Source organism: Chrysochloris asiatica, unplaced genomic scaffold (assembly GCF_000296735.1).
Source record: "Chrysochloris asiatica unplaced genomic scaffold, ChrAsi1.0 scaffold00022, whole genome shotgun sequence".
Lineage (NCBI taxonomy): Eukaryota > Metazoa > Chordata > Mammalia > Afrosoricida > Chrysochloridae > Chrysochloris > Chrysochloris asiatica.
Window position 1 is genome coordinate 18,651,140 of NW_006408540.1, and position 10,907 is coordinate 18,662,046.

At 44.5% G+C, this 10,907-nt stretch overlaps 1 pseudogene; it reads right to left on the reverse strand.

Annotated features, from left to right (window-relative positions):
• Positions 1–9,709: 9,709 nt before the first annotated feature.
• Positions 9,710–10,319, reverse strand: LOC102833088 (annotated as a pseudogene).
• Between the last annotated feature and the right edge of the window lie 588 nt (positions 10,320–10,907).

The following is a 10,907-nucleotide window of genomic DNA, read 5'->3' on the forward strand; positions in this document are numbered from 1 at the left end:
GAGCCCTGGTAGCATGGTGATTAAGCATTTGGTTACAAACCAAAAGATGAGAAGTTCAAATCTGTCAATTGCTCTGCAGGATGAAGATGTACAAAAGAACAGTCTGCTTTTGTTCAGATTTACAGCCTTGGACACCAACCCCTATGGGGCAGTTCTTCCCTGTCCTACAGGATCGCAATGAGTCAGAATCAATTCAGTGGACTACTCCATTTAATGTAGAAAAGCAAGCTTTAAAACCTGCGAGAGGTTGTACCGGTTACCATTGAGTTGATTTTGAGTCACGGTGACAGCCTGTGTGTCAGAGTAGAACTGTGCCCCATAAGGTTTCCAGTGGTGAATGTTCCAGAAGCCCATCACCAGGACTTTTTCTTGTTGTGAAGTGCCATCGAGTCTGTTCCGACCCATAGTGACCCTGTATAGGGTTTCCGAGGAGCAGCTGGTGAGCTTGAGCCACCGACCTTGCGGTTCAGATGGCTTTGCAGTCTGGCGCATTAACCCACAGCACCACACCAGGACTCAAGCCTCCATTCTTTTGGTTAGCAACCAAGAGCATTAACCATTTATGTCCCAAGGAGCTACATTGTTGTTCTTGTTAAGTGCCTGCGAGTTGGTTCTGACTCATAGCAACGCAGTATAGGGTTTTCAGGGAGCTGCAGGTGAGCTTGAACTGCTGACCTTGTGTTTCAAGCCAACCTTGCAGTCCAGCACCTTAACCCACAGCGCTGCACCAAGGACTCCCAAGGAGCTATAAGACCATGGGGGAGTGGCGGATCACGGTTGAATCCTGAATCCTGCTTCTTTGCTTCTTTCAAGTTGTTGTTAAGTGCCGTCGTGTCGGTTCCGACCCATAGCGACCCTGTACAGGGTTTCCAAGGGTGTAAATCTTTACGGGAGTAGAAAGCCTCATCTTTCTCCCACGGAACCGCTGGTAGTTTCGAACTGCTGACCTTGTGGTTAACAGCCCGATTCATAACCAGGATAAATTCTTCCTTCTCATCACACGTATCTCATGGCTATGATGCTGACAACTGTGAGGCCATGAAAAGAATAGAAGAGGAACTAGGAGAACAGTGAGACAGAGCACAAACACCCAAGACCCTGGGCACAAACATGCACCAGGGAATCCCACCCCCTCACTCAAATCTGGCAGGAGTGCCAGACCTCCTAGGGCTTCCCTGAGACCCCAGGATCTAAGTCAGGCCAGCCCTGCATCCCTTCCTGCTTTGGTACATGGTTGTAACCTCTCACAAATTACCTGGTTACCAGAGAGTTTGGGAGGTTATCGAAACACTGCCTTTTTCAAAGGAAATCAATTTCTACTTTCCATGATTGCAAAAGTTCTCTTAGACAAGAGACTTCTTTGAAAACTAACAAATTGGCTGTGATGGAACAAGGGACCTCAGAGAAAGAAAGGTAAGCTTAGAACCTGTCAGATCTGAATTCAAAATCTGGATTCACTATGCATTAGCTAAATAACCTTGGTAATCTCTTTGTATTGATTTCCTTATCTATAAAGTATGGATAACAACAACAAAGTTGTCATTGAGCCTATTCTAAGTCCCTCAAAAGGTTGCCCTAGGGGTGAAAGCCTCCCACAGCTATAAATGCCTGATCAGTTGTAAACTCAAAACTTGCAGTCTCCATCAACACCATCCTCTTAGCCTTCATGGAAAACCATGGAAGTGGACTTTATGCCACAAAATCGTTAGACATCCATTCACCTTTCATCCTTCCAGGCTGTGCCTTTCCTTGGCAGGCTGAGCCACAAACATTGGTTTTGAACTATCAGAAAACAGTAGGTTTTACTTCTTCACTCACAGGATGAATGTCAACACTTTATGTAATGCAGCATTAATATCTTTCAGACATCTCTAAGCAGGGAGAAAGAAACACCAACAGGCAAACCAGAGTCAGTGGAGAATGGCTGGTAACTAACTCTAAGTTGGATTTCAGAAATAAAATGTGAGTCTACGTTTTTTGTCATTAGCTGCTGCTGGGCCTGCCCCCACTCATGGTGACCCTATGCACAACGGAACGAGATGATTCCCCATGATCTCTCTGGCCATTGTGATCCATACGGTTTTTCACTGGCTGATTTTCAGAAGTAGATCACCAGACCTTTCTTCTGTCTGTCTTTGTCTGGAAGCTCTGGTGAACCTGTTCAGCGTGCTACCACTATGCAAGCCTCCATTGACAGAAAGGTGATGGTTTCCCATGAGGTGCCTTGGCTGGGACTCGAATCCAAACCCAGGCCCCTGCATGGAAGGGGCGAACTCTTCACTGAACCACCAATGCCCCTCCCCTTCCTTAAAGCAACCCTCTAAGCAGACAGTTGTTTTTCTCTAGAAGTTTTCTTTGTGAGATAAAAATGCTTTGGAACAGTATGTGCTTTTGAGATGCAGTATATCCAGATAGGACAACTCAGGGCCATATCCTGTTTTATTTTGTTTAATTTGGTAACCAGCCTTCTTGTCATTCATATCATATAGGTTATGTCAGAAATATAAAACCTGTTTCCTAATAAAATACCTGTAACTGGTCCTCTCTGATTATCATTCCAAATAGACCAGAATATTTTCTTGTTCAAAACTTGGTCTATGCTTTTGTTTTGTTTGAAAGTTTTTAGCGGCCTTTATTTGTTCCTTCTTGGTCTCCTGAGACCCAGATCTACATAGAAGTTCAAGGTGCTGAGAGGCCCCCTTGGAAGGTCTTGCCCTGTGTTCTCCCCCCTTTTTATAATACAGATCTTCCATGTCTGAAGGCAGTGGAGCCTCTTAGAGATTAGCAGCTCATCCTGGTGCTTGCAGCCCTGGGTTTCAAAACCTGCCTCTTTGAAGAGCTGTGTGATCCTTTCTGAAGAGTGCTTGTTTTTATCTTGAGGCTCAGAGACCAGCATGACCCGGAATGTCTGTCTGAGACTGCTCACCACAGAGATGTTGTCACACAGATAGACCAACTGCTCCCTTCCCAGGACACTTGCAGTCCTGTGCACTTCCCCAGGCCACAAATGCACTCATCTCTGCTTTGTGTGCCTGGAGCAGACATTCATGCCTTCTTCGTTTTTATTTTGGTTTACGTTTTCTCTTTTGTCCCCAGCTCTTTTAGGAACAATATTGAGAAGGATTCTCAGATCACACCAAGGTTCAGTGGGAAAGTGAGCTGCAGTTAATTTGTAATGTCTGTCAGGGATACTGGTATGGAATACACAGCCAGTCACTGCCTCCTCTTTGCTAACCCTTACCCCTACCTTTTTATAATGTCAGTGACATTGTCCTCACACAGCAACAGTCTTCAGCATTTCAACTTTTCGCTTTGGCTTCAGATCTTTTCCTTAACATTCACGCCGCTCAGATAATTTGACTATTTAGAGCCACCATGTCTGTATTGCATATGGTCTTACTTACCTCTTCCAACCCCTGATGGGAGGCTCCACGTTGACTGGAAGCAGTGGTCTGAGGTGAGGTAGCACTCTTGCTTTACACTGTGGTTGTATCCTTCACTGTCCTCACCCCTCAGTTAAGGCTGAAGCTTGCATCAATTTCTTTCACATTCTCGTTTAGTCTCATCTCAGGGAGAAACTCACAAATACCAACCAAGCCCCAGTTCCCTTCCTCAGACTATTTCTCCCTCCTGTACTCTTAATTTTAATTTTATTTTTTTTCTCTCTCTCTTTCTTTGTCTCTCTCTGGCAACACCGATCTTCATCTCCTAGTTAGAGATGATGAGAATTGTATGGTTACTGAAGCCTGTGTATTCTTGAAACTGACAAGCTTATATCCCCGCTACCCATCAAAGCAAAACCTCTAGGGTAATAGGATTAGCCAGGGACTTTATTTATTTTTTTTTTCATAATTTTCTATATTTTCTACATTTGTCAAAGGAGAAATTTTACTTTTATTATCGGGGGAAAGTATCTTTTAAAAACTAAAACTCTGGAAATGTGGTTTTTAGTCTTCTTTGTTAAGCTGCACAACTCTATTCACATCTCAGAGGGAAACAAATGAATGAGCAACTGTCCTTGTTGGGGGGAGAGTGACTGTGTGTATGTTGGGAGTACCTCCCTCTATGGCTCAATATTCTGATTTTCTCTTTTTATCCCCAGAAGACAATACACATCTGGACTCTCTTTGCTCATCAAATAGGAAATTGTGTCTGGTGCGTAGCTGACCTCCCTTATGACTGTTCATGCCTTTCGGCACAGAGCCTGCTAGGTTTATTTGGCACTATCAGTTGTAAGCAAACAGGTCTGCCATTTCTGAGCAGGGGCATTCCTAACAGACTGTATTCTTTCTCCTGCATTCTGCAGGGATTCTGCCTACGAGGAGGGGGCGTGAGAGCCATGTGAAGAAGTAGTTCTTGGCTGGACCTAAACTGCTGTTCTCCCAGCCTCCTGTTTCAGATGGCTCAACTGTCTCCTTTCATGTATGTGCTAGGAGCATCATTTCTGGAAAGGCCAATACCCCCTGTTTCCCCAAGACTGGCTCTTTTCATTAGGATGATGTGAGGAGAGAAAAGTCTAAGTCACGTGTATGCTCTGTTGTGGGAGCACTAACAGTCACACCTCTCAGTTCCATGTCTGTCTCTACCCGCTGCTAGCCCTTGTGGGATCACCAGGATTGTGGGTAAACTCTGTCTTTATATCCAAACGTACATGAGTAGGAATAGAGCCGTTGGCAATGGCTTTGAGAACTGCTACTTCCTCTCTGAGTTTACCCAGGAACACAAGATTTGAGGGAAGATGGCGGTCTGTATTTGTGCGTTTTCTGATTGAAAGCCACCAAATTAGTGGTGTTTGTGAGTTCTAGAGTAGTGGTAAGCATGGAAGCTAAGACCGCCAGCACTAGGGTCAGACTGCCTCGGTTTGAAACCTGGTTCTGCCACCTACTAGCTGTGTGGCCTTCCATATTCCTCCACTAAAGCCTCCATTCTCATTTGAAAAGGGGATGCCTCTCACCACTACCGGCTGTCATTGAGTTGATCCTGACTCATAGTGATTCCAACTCATGGCAGCCTCATATGTGTCGGAGTAGAACTGTGTTCTCTGGGGTTTTCATGGCTTATTTTCCAGAAGTATATCTCTAGATCTTTTCCTCCAAGGTGCCTCTGGGTGGGCTGAGTCTACAGCCTTTCAGTTAACCATCCAGCATGTTTACCATTTGAACCACCCAGGGACCCCATGGTTCCTCACCATGAGGATTGAATAGGGTAATGCATGTAAGGGATTTAATAGAATAATGGTTTTAGAAATGTGTGTTGTTACCATAATCATGCTCCTGGCCCTTAGTTATCTGTCTCCTTACTGCTCTACCTTCTTGGCAAGGTTCTCCCCAAGATTTTGAATGTTCACAAGAAAAGAAAGGCAGTCTATTGAACTTTGGCGGGGACTTTGCTTTGTAATGGTGAGAAACCTTGTGAACATAAATCTTGATATCAAGGAACCTCATTATCCCTGAGCTCACTGCCACTTGGATGTGTAGAAGGTCTGTGGTAATGCCACTGCAGAGAAAACTGGGGCCTCATCTCTAATTCCAGAAAGTCTTCTTTATAAATTAGTGCATGGACTGAGCAAGATCTGTGAATAAATGATTTGGGCTACCATTTCTTGAATGGTGGTGGTGGTAGCTGTGTGCTGTGGAGTCAGTTCTGAATCATAGTGACCCTGTATAGGGTTTCTGAAGCTGCAAATCTTTTCAGGAGCAGAAAGCCTCATCTTTCTCCCACAGAGCAACTGTGGATTTGAACTGCTGACCTTGGGGTGAGCAGCCAAGCTCATAATCCACTGATACCAGGGGTCCTTTATTTCTTGAATACTTAATAGAATGTCAGGTACTATGTAACTATAAGAGAAACATGTATACGTATGTTTTCTCCTGTAGTTACATAGTGCCTACAAAGAATACATCATACCCACTCTTCCAGAACTCATAGAATACATCGGCTAACATATCATAGCTAAAAGATGAGGAAGCTAGTACTCAAACCTAGTTCTTTGAGACTATAAACCCATTTTATTACCCTACATTCTTTCATTCTTTTATTACTTCTCAACAAATACTATGGAGCACAACAGTTTCCCATTGACTTTAGTATATACTGTACATTTAAAAGAACACTCCATCTTTCCTTATCAGAAAAGGTGCATTTTTGAGAAATTCCAGATTCCATCCTGGGTCTGCTTCCAGATGGGTAACGCATTGACCCAGATGTGGGCTCTTTCTTAATGGGACCACTGTATCCCATTCACCTTGCTCTTTTCTGAACATTTGCCTAGGACAGACTTGAATTTACCATATTTGCAGGTCAACCGCATACACAATGGCCTTTCCTGGAGACAGCCAGAGCTTTCCTGAAACTGTGAAAATCAAAGGGAATCCCACAGTAGAGGCTGGCAAGTGGGATGTTTGAAGAACTGGACCGCCCTGGAGGAAGGAAGTCTTCTCTTTCGCCACACTTGAAAGCCTGTGGACGTCCATCTGTATTGGAATCCCTTCTCAGATGTGAGGTAGACAATGTAGAGAAGACACCCGCCCGCCATTGTGACTCTCTCCAGGTGACGTAACTGCAGCCTTCCTGAGCTCTGTGCACCAGTGGAGTACTTGACATGGGTTCCTATCTTCTTTCTCAGAGAATGTTTCTGCTGTGGGTAGAAGCCATCACATCCTTTGCAAACCGTATCCATTTTCTTTGTGCTGCCTTCCTGTTCTCGCCTGTCCCTGGCTTCTCTCTTTTCTACCTTCACCATCTTTGGAGAGGCTACCAGGAAATGGTCTCTTGCCTTTTGCTTTCTTTGTGCTGGTTAGTTTATAGAGCGTAATGACCCACCTTTGCTCTGTCATATCTCCTAGTTGTTCTACTTGTCTCTCAAGGGATCCATACTTTCCTATCTCTTTCAGACTTCCCCCCCCCCAACATGTTTCATGTGTTTTAAATGAACAATAATCAAAGATATGTGTTTTGTAGGCTGGTGGTTCATCTCTTCTCACAACGCCCTCCATCCCCCTTATTGGTAACTATTTATTTTCAGTAACAGTGGCTTTAGAAAGCTTACTGGAGTCTAGCAGGATTCCAGTTTTCTGACGCGTTCTTCTGGGATCCACTTATACCATGCGTGGGTCCTCCTGACTCAATTTTTATGGCCAGGGTGGGTCAATCTTCAAGGTAAGAGTGGACTGGGATGCTAGGGTCCTAGCCTGTCTTAGTTTCTTAGTATTGCTATAAAAAATACCACAAGTGCAGAGGAGCAAGGCAAAAAGAGGCTGAACCTATTGCACTGAAAACTACAGAAGTCATTATTGACTTTGCTGTTGCGAGTTGCATGCAGTTGGATTGGCCCCTGACTCATGACAACCCCATGCACACAGGAACAAAATGCTACCCCATCCTCTTGGTCACTTGCAGTTGGACTGTTGTGATCCTGAAGTTTTCATGGGCTGATTTTCAGAAGTAGATCCTCAGGCCTTTCTTCCTTGGAAAGCTCTGCTAAAATCCGTGCAGTATCATAGCAGCACACACGTCAACAGTGACAGACGTATGGTGGTTGTGGATGAGCCCCACTGGCCTACTCGGAAGAGGAGAATCCTGTCACCCACCGAGTCACCACTGCCTCTACTGGTGACTAACAGGATGCATTTCAGTGGAGAGAGAAGAAGCTTGAATTTGAAGCAGATTGAAGGTAAGGCAGTGGAGACCATTTGGATGGCTCTTTGGAGATACTTAATTGAGAAGAGGAAGAGAGGGCGCTATTTGCTGGAAAATGTGGCTTGTTTGATTTTGAGGGGAAGCAGTTCTAGCATATAAAAAAGCCTAAGGGTTTTGTTGATAGGGCAAAGAGAAATGTGGTCAGAAAAGGTTGCCAAGAGACAGAATCTTAAACATCGGTCTCCTCACCTGTGCAGATGCCGATTGGTTCTGGTGGTGCTTGCTCCAGCCCAGACTTTTGTGAAAATTCCTGTGACTGCCGAGGGCCAGGTTTCCTGACCTAGAATATCTGCGGACTTTCCCTGTCTTGGCCTCTCTTCTGCCTGCTCTCTGGCCTGCACAGAGCCCCTTTCCTGCAGTCTGCTCAGCTGGTTTCTCAGCTTTGTTCACCCACTGTTAAGTTATTAACTTGTCAGGGTCTAGACTCCGCATTTCCTTTCCCGCTTTGAACTGAGCTTTGGCTCCTTTCCCGTTGGTTGTCTGGGGGTCCCTCTGTGGGTCAGCATTGGCAGGCACCCACCGAGCATACCCATGCACATAAAGACGTGGACGTCACTGAAGCAGAAACAATGAGAAGCACAACCATCTCACCGCTATCTTAAATGTGGGATCAGATGGCAAGCTTAAAATAGACTTGATTCAAAGTGATTTGTCCAAGAGCCTTGCTTTTTAAAGGGTCATCTGTAAACACAATAAGGACCAGATGATGTTTACATGTTAATTCACAGATTCAATTAGGATCAGAAATCATCTTTAATTCGTTTTTAAAGCTGACTCAAAGCATCAGTTAAGTTGTTTTAATGGAAGGTGTCGCTCCTCTGAGACATGTGATATTTTTCCCAGGATTCTTTAGAGAAATTTGCAGCACTTACTTAAACATAATTGAGTGATAGTATTGCTACTTAAAACTGTTTAAGTCATGAATTAACTTAATGGCATGATGGACTAAGACACAATTGCTTTCTATTCATTGATTGACCTACATAACACTAATAGTATGTTCTTGTCTAAGGACCAGTAAGGGGATAATTTGTAAGTAAGGGGACAAAAGTAAGTAAGATTTTTGAGTGTCTATTAAAGGTAGGTCTTTATTCCTTGTAGTTCTCTGAGGTACATGGCATTCATAGTTATACAAGTAAAGAAACCAAGACTCAGAACTATTCAGTGCTTCCCCAAGGTTAACATCTTTAGGGAGCTTATTCTCATACGTGAAGAAGCAGTTGTTGTGTTGTTGTTGTTAAGTGCCATCGAGTCAGTTCCAACTCACAGAGACTCTGTATAGGGCTTCTGAGGGGCGCCGATAAGTTTGAACTACCAACCATGCAGTTCAAACTGATGTTGCAGCCCACCGCATTAACCCACAGCGCCACATGGATAATTGCCATGCCTCGAGTCTTCAATGTGGTGTAGTAACCTTCCAAGATGTTATTATCATTTAATCCTTATAACCACTGAGTATCACGATCTTCACTGTATAGAAAAGGAACAGGCTCAAGGAGGTTAAATGACTTGTATCGCCACACAACTATTAAAGAAAGAAAAGAGATCCCAGTTCCATCCGACTCTATCATCCATCTCTGAAGTAAACTTGTTTGTCAATATTAGAGATGTTTCCCTGATGCCAAGAACAAAGCCTGAAGCATTGGAGATGTAAATATTTTTTGTCTAATGTTGTTGACTATACAACTGCTTTCCATTTCTATTGAAACAGAGGAAAGCCATTTTTTTATTCCTTGTAGGGGAGGACAACAGAGGTCAGCTATTTCTGTGAGTTTATAAATTTTAGCATAAATGCTCTCATTCATCTAACAGCTTTCCTTGTCAAGACCCAAGAACCCAGAATAAGCCAAGAGGACTTCCCAGAGCTGCCAGAATTAGAACACAAGTTGTTGAACTAGCTCCTTTATCTGGAGAAGAGTCCCTGAGACCCTCACATGGAACCAATTTAATTTTTTTTTTTCTTTGAGACATTGAATTTATTGGAGGGCATGGGTCAGTGCTACCAAGACCTTCACGAATGCAGGGCCCTCCACTTGTCCAAGGGGCCATAATTTGGGATGTATTTGACTCCACAGCCATCTGGCACTTCTCAGTCACCCTGTCTTCAAACTCATCAGCATTGAACTTGGTGACGCCCCAGTTCTTAAGATGTGGAGCTTCTGGCGCCCAGGAAACTTGAACTTGGCCCTGCATAGGGTCTCAATGACATGCTCCTTGTTTTGCAGTTTGGTGCCGATGCACATGATGACTTGGCCCATGTAGGCCCTAGCCACAGTGCCCTGGCCTTTCCAAAGGCCCCTCGCATACCGGTCTGGAACCTGTCAACCCCAGCACAGGACAGCATCTTGTTGGTGCGGATGAGATGGAACTGATGCAGCCACACTCGGATGTGAATGCCATCTTTTTCACAACTTTTCACCAAGTACTTGTTGGCACATGTCCTCTGAGGAGGGCTGCTCGTGTTCATCTGACACCATGTGGCCACAGAGTGGGAACTCATCCACTTTTGGTGTCTTCTGACCCAGGTCAAAGATACAAATCTTGGCATCAGGGACACCTTGGCAGAAGTGGGATTTGGAATTGGGCTTGTTCTTACAATACAGGGCGGGGCGGCGGCCCATGGTGACGCCAGGAATTTTGTGGCTGCACTGAAACAGATAAAGCCTGAATAGAGCATGAGGGCAGGCCTCAAAGCAGGGACAAGGCCAGCAAAGACGCAGCACGAGCTCAGAGACGCACATATGCACCGCACCAGAGGAAAAGAGCTCCAATTTAATCCTACAAATAATTCTTCTCACAGTCTTTGTTTTCAGGTTTCTGCAACAAAATAATAAATGAGAGGAGGACATCAGACACATGACCATGGACAAGCATAAGAAAACCAAAAACATGGTAACCAGAAATGAGAGCCCAGAGGAACAACTTTGTTGTTCCTGTAAGGTTGGCTCGAACTCTTGAAAGTCCCATATTCAGCAGAACCAAATGTCGCCAGGTGTCCAGCACTCTATCAGAAAATGTTCTGTTACGATCTATAGCGCCACCAGGCCTTTTTCCTAGTCTAGTCTAGTCTAGTCTGGAAGCTCTGTTGAAACTTGACCAGTATGGGTGATCCTGCTGATGTTTGAAATACCAACAACCTAGTGTTCAGCAGCAGAACACCATGGGAATCACTTGGGCATGACAAGTGGTCAGACCACGGCAATTTGATG